This window comes from Tachypleus tridentatus, chromosome 13, assembly GCF_004210375.1.
Source record: "Tachypleus tridentatus isolate NWPU-2018 chromosome 13, ASM421037v1, whole genome shotgun sequence".
Lineage (NCBI taxonomy): Eukaryota > Metazoa > Arthropoda > Merostomata > Xiphosura > Limulidae > Tachypleus > Tachypleus tridentatus.
Genome location: NC_134837.1, coordinates 273992306 through 273998305, shown reverse-complemented (window position 1 = coordinate 273998305; position 6000 = coordinate 273992306). Strand labels below are relative to the sequence as shown.

The 6000-nt window shown below is 34.7% G+C and overlaps 1 protein-coding gene and 1 pseudogene across 5 annotated transcripts in view; one reads left to right on the top strand and one right to left on the bottom strand.

Moving 5' to 3' along the window:
- Positions 1-6000, bottom strand: part of LOC143236584 (uncharacterized) — a 41653-nt pseudogene that overhangs the window by 25800 nt on the left and 9853 nt on the right. The window lies entirely within an intron of this gene.
- LOC143240180 (organic solute transporter subunit alpha-like) overlaps positions 2772-6000 on the top strand; it is a 68309-nt gene continuing 65080 nt past the window's right edge. Inside the window, exon 1 of one of the 4 annotated variants that reach the window (XM_076482233.1) lies at positions 2772-3134. The gene's annotated coding sequence lies outside the window, so the exon portion shown is untranslated. The remainder of the gene's footprint in view (positions 3135-6000) is intronic. The other 3 variants (XM_076482231.1, XM_076482234.1, XM_076482230.1) reach the window with 3 other exon arrangements.

Below are 6000 nucleotides of genomic sequence, written 5' to 3'. Positions count from 1 at the left end.
GGGACTAGCTTCTCTGACATTATAATTTTAATAAAAACATCTATGGACTAGCTTTCACGACATAATTTTGTACAAAGACATCTAGGGACCCAACTGCTCTGACATTTATAATTTTTTAGCCACAAAACGTCTAGGGACTAGCTTTTCTGACATTATAATTTTTATTACAAAACGTCTAAGGACTAGCTTTTCTGACGACATTTTAGCAATTTATTACAAACGTCTCCCAGAGTTTAGCTTTTCTGACATTATAATTTTAGCCACAAAACATTTAGGGACTAGCTTCTCTGACATTATAATTTTAATACAAAACTACGTCTAGGGACTAGCTTCCTCTGCTTGACATTATAATTTAGGTTAAGGAAATGACGTAAGGAAATAAGGTTAAAAGCTTGAGACATAGCGTACATATTATTTCCATCAAACTTCAAATCCACATTTGATTTATTATTTCTAAATAGTTTAATATTCAGAAAAATCAAATAGAGAACAAATATTAATAACCCTACGGGTCATACCTTAAACTTGCTTGTCTTCCTTTTTTGTGGTCACGTTTTCACTTTACGCAACATATATAGTTGTTACTATTTTTGACGATCTCTGTTTAACCTTTTTTTAAGTTAAGAATTTTTAACAATATTGTTTCTTTGTGTATATGTTAATTATGAGCATAAATTTGTATGATAGTAATACTGTCCCTATTTGAAATAGTTAAGGCTAATGATATACATAATTTGTCTACGATGCTCATAGTATATACTTGTGAAATATACATAAATACTATATACCCTACAACTGCGTGATAAGTTTGTAACACTAAAATTTTGTGCTTCTGAACTATACTATAATGGTGTATGTATTTTGTAACTGCATGAACTTCATACATGCATGTGCATCCAATCCATTTTGGCTAGTATTTATATATATATTTAAATAGTTATATGCGAAGTAAAATGAAAATAAAGGAATCCGTTAAAACTAGCCAATCCAAAGACGTAATAAATAACATTTAAATAAATAAAAACAAACCAAACAAAATGAAACTAAAAGCGCTGCATAAATTAAAAGGTCATCTGGATACTAGCTATAATGTGGAATATAAGTTGTATACTTGATTTTGGAGGTGACTACGCATGCAGATTTTGTATTATTGGCACAGTATACAAACAATAAGGCTCAAAGCCAATGTTTCAGTTATTTTTTAATTAACTAACTTTTTTCACTTCAATTCGACAGTACTTATCAATGTTAATGGAGTTAAATTAGGATTTGTAGTTTGAGAAAATAATGTATACTATTTCCAGCCTTATTTGTTTACTAGGTTTTAGAAACCCTAGTTATAGACTTGAAAAGGTAATCCTTGCATTATGATTCAATATGCTTCTGTAATTATTTTGATGATCCATATTCCCCTTTTTTTTATTTTATTTTTAATGAGTTCAATTGTTCAAAATGAAATGAAAATTTTCATGAGAAAATCAGAAGAAATGAACCATCTTGTAATAAACGTAACAGTGTGTCTTGCAAATGCGGGCCTGGCATGGCCTAGCGCGTTAAGGCGCGCCTTCGTAATCTGAGGGGTCGCGGGTTCGCACTTGAGTCGTGCCAAACATGCTCGCCCTCCCAGCCGTGGGGGCGTTATAATGTCACGGTCAATCCCACTATTCGTTGGTAAAAGAGTAGCCCAAGAGTTGGCGGTGGGTGGTGATGACTAGCTGCCTTCCCTCTAGTCTTACACTGCTAAATTAGGGACGGCTAGCACAGATAGCCCTCGAGTAGCTTTGTGCAGAAATTCCAAAACAACAACAACAACGTCTTGCAAATAAAATGACTGTCGATTACTATAATTCTTCGAAACAAACTATCGGTAACAAATAGCAATGTCCTCTTGCTGATAAATACTTGGCCGTATTTTGTCTAATTGAATTATACTTTATTCATAGAAAAAGCTACCTTAAACTTCTTCGGAAGTGTTCTTGTATTAACTCTGACATCTGTTAGGCGTGACTCCAAGGATGAAAAACTGACTTATGGATATTGGCAAACACACGCAGAATGGAGGATCGACATAAAACTGTCTTTAGTAAATGAAAATGAACTTTATCCATTTAAAATAACACCTTTACGTCTGAAAATAATGCACCTGCTACCTTTCAAAACTTATGGACAGGAATTTAATAGGGACATCTACATGTTCCAAGGCTTGTATTGATGCTATTATAATATTTACACCCACAGCGCCTGAAAGACCTGAAGTGGATTTCTACAACCTTCATACACCTACTCTTACTGCCAAAAGTTTTAAACGTGAATTTTGTCAACCAGAAATATCGTATTAAGGACTTAAACTTACTTCTGAGAGAATAGACACAAATTACGAAAAGATTAAAGCTGTTAAAAGACTTTCCAACTTTTTATTTAGCAATATTTTTCTTTCTCTTACACTTATATCCGTGTTTCTACGTGTATATTTCTGTAGTCTCTTAGTCTTTAACACAGACGAATATTCTATATATGTTTTAAGACTACTTGTATAAATCTAGCGCCATTATCATAATAACATTTTTCTCTAGCTAATAACCAAAATAAAACATTGAAAATATAGCTTATAACAGCAGTATATCAGAAAATGAGATATGTACGTAATGAATAGTTTTACTATGAAGCAATTTAATTTTAAAAATAATTATCATTTCTCTTTAGATTTCGAAAACTATCACTTAGTTCAGATATTATGAAACATGTTTTATTGTTGTATGTCGTAATAATCTTAACGTTGCAGGAAGTTTTAATATTTATTTTTAATCTATGTAAATTTATATGTCAATATTTAAGAAAATATCGTATTTCAGCAAAAACTTGATGTAACGAATGTTAAAACAGTTTGTAGAAACCAAGCTATTTACTAATATCCCACCCACTTGATCGTCAGTAAAGCTTGAGAGCTTATAACTCTAAAATTTGGAGCTCATTCTTGTAGTGGCTGTAGCGTCTCTGATTCATCGTTCAGTTTTATATTTAAAAATTATAAATTGAATGTGTTATGCGAAGTATTGTACTTTTCGCCCTCTGTGATTAATTTGAGTAGGGTTAAGACGTACGCCAACAGAAAAGTTCATGCAAAGTTGAGAATGGTAAAGTAATTTAATATTTAATTAATAATCATTTGAATTGCTATTACAATTTATGAAATTAATTATTTCTAAAGACTTCATTTTCGTTTATATTAAATTATAAATGTATTTTTCATGATATTTTGGTTACTAACAATCGTGGTAATACTTATTAACGATATTTGTAATTTTGTCATTTCTATTTGTATTACCAGTAGTGGGCATTAGTACTAGTTGTACAGAGTGTTCGGAAAGTCACTGTGCAGTTTAGTCTGTTATTAAATATGCAAGTTCACAGTGACTTTCCGAACCTGTAGTTGTAGTAGTAGTATGTATAATTATAGTAATAACACAATATATGTAGCAGTTAGACTTTCAGAAGACCATATTACTACTGTTTTAGTATTGGTAGTTTATTACTCTAGCATAACATGATATTTTGGGACAACATAGGACCTGATGGTCCAGCTTGGCTTGATAAATATTTTTTTTAAAACCCAAAAGCCAGCTTTTATAATTTATAAATGTATCAACTTTTCTTAAAATCACTTAAATTTATTGTCTCCATAACATCTGAAGGCAAATTGTCTTAGCTAAAGATGACTCCTGCCCAGCCAAAATTTATATTTATGTCCCTAGTTCTGTTGTTCATGCTGTTGGTATGAAAATAAAAAGATGTATCAACACCTATCAGTTCCATTTATAATTTAAATATCTCATTCAAACCCTCTCTAATGTTTGCTTTTGTTTCATGGGAAACCAATTTGAGAGATTTCATAGTCTCCATGTGACAATCCCTCCATCCCAGGTGCCATTTCAGCAGTGATCATCCTCTGAACCTCTATTCAACAATTCAATGTCCTTCCTCCTAAGGTAAGAAGCCTAAGACTGATCACACACACTCCAAATTTGGCCTAACCAGTGGCTTGTAGAATGAAATTATAACATGTTTAGACTTCTGTTCAATATTTCTGTAGATACAACCTAAAATTCTATCTGCCAGACCACTGTCAATAATACCCCTATCTGTTAGATCACTGGCAAGAATCATTAATTCTATCTGCTGCACCAATGGCAACACACCATTCTATTATCTGCTAGACCACTGGCAATACACCAATCCAATTCTATCTACCATACCACTCATGGCAATAATACACCAATTCTTATCTACCAGCACCACTGGCAAATACACCAATTCTATCTACCAGTGACCACTGGTAAATACACACCAATTCTATCTACCAGACCACTGACAATACAATACATCATTCTATCTGCCAGACCACTGGCACACAATACACCAATTCTATCTGTTAGACCACTGGCATAATACACCAATTTATTCTGCTAGACCACTGGCAATATATACCAATTCTATCTGCTAGACCACTGGCAATAATACAACCATTCTATCTCATGACCACTGGCACAATACAATAATTCAATTCTATCTGCTAGACCACTGGCAATAATACACCAATTCCTATCTGCTAGACCACTGGCAATAATACAATCAATTCTATCTACCAGATCACTGGCAATAATACACCAATTTTTATCTGCGACCACTGGCACATACACCAATTCTTATCTGCCAGACCACTGGTAATAATACATCATCACTTCTATCTGCAGACCACTGGCAGTACAATCAATTCTATCTACCATACCCCTGGCAATAATACACCATTTATCTACCAGACCACTGGCAATAATACACCAATTCTACCTACCAGACCACTGGCAATAATACATCATTCTATCTGCCAGACCACTGGCAATAATACACCAATTCTATCTGCTAGACCACTGGCATACATACACCACTCCTATTCGCTAGACCACTGGCAAATAATACATTCAATTCTATCTGCTAGGACCACTGGCAATACCATTCACTTCATATCTGCCAGACCACTGGCAATACGTTTCACCATTCTATCTGCCAGACCACTGGCAATAATACACCAATCCTATCTGCTAGACTACTGGCAATACACACCAATTCTATCTGCTAGACCACTGGCAATAATACACCACTTCTATCTACCAGACCACTGGCAATAATGGCACCACTTATCTGCCAGACCACTGGCACATAATTATTTTATCTGCTGTGAACACTAGCAATAATACACCAATTCTATCTGCCAGACCACTGACAATAATACACCAATTCTATCTGCCAGACCCCACAGACAATAATACACCAATTCTATCTGCCAGACCACTGGCAATAATACACCAATTCCTATCTACCGACCACTGGCAATAATACACCAATTTATCTGCTAGACCACTGGGTAATAATACACCACTTCTATCTGCTAGACCACTGGCAATAATACACCAATTCTATCTGCTAGACCACTGGCACTAATACACCAATTCTATCTGCCAGACCACTGGGAATAACACACCAATTCTATCTGCCAGACCACAGGCAATAATACACCAATTATATCTGCCAGACCAGTGGCAATAATACACCAATTCCCTCTGTCAGACCACTGACACAATACACCACTTCTATCTGCCAGACAACCAACAATACACATTCAATTCCTCTGCCAGACCACTGACAATAATACACCAATTCTATTCTGCTTAGACCACTAGCAATAATACACCAATTCTATCTGCGAGACCACTAGCAATAATACACCAATTCTATCTACCAGACCACTGACAATAATACACCAATTCTATCTGCTAGACCACTAGTAACAATACACCAATTCTGTCTGCTAGACCACTGGCAATAATACACCAATTCTATCTGCCAGACCACTGGCAATGATACACCAATTCTATCTGCTAGACCACTGACAATAATACACCAATTCTATCTGATAGACCACTGGACAATAATACCACCTTCTAT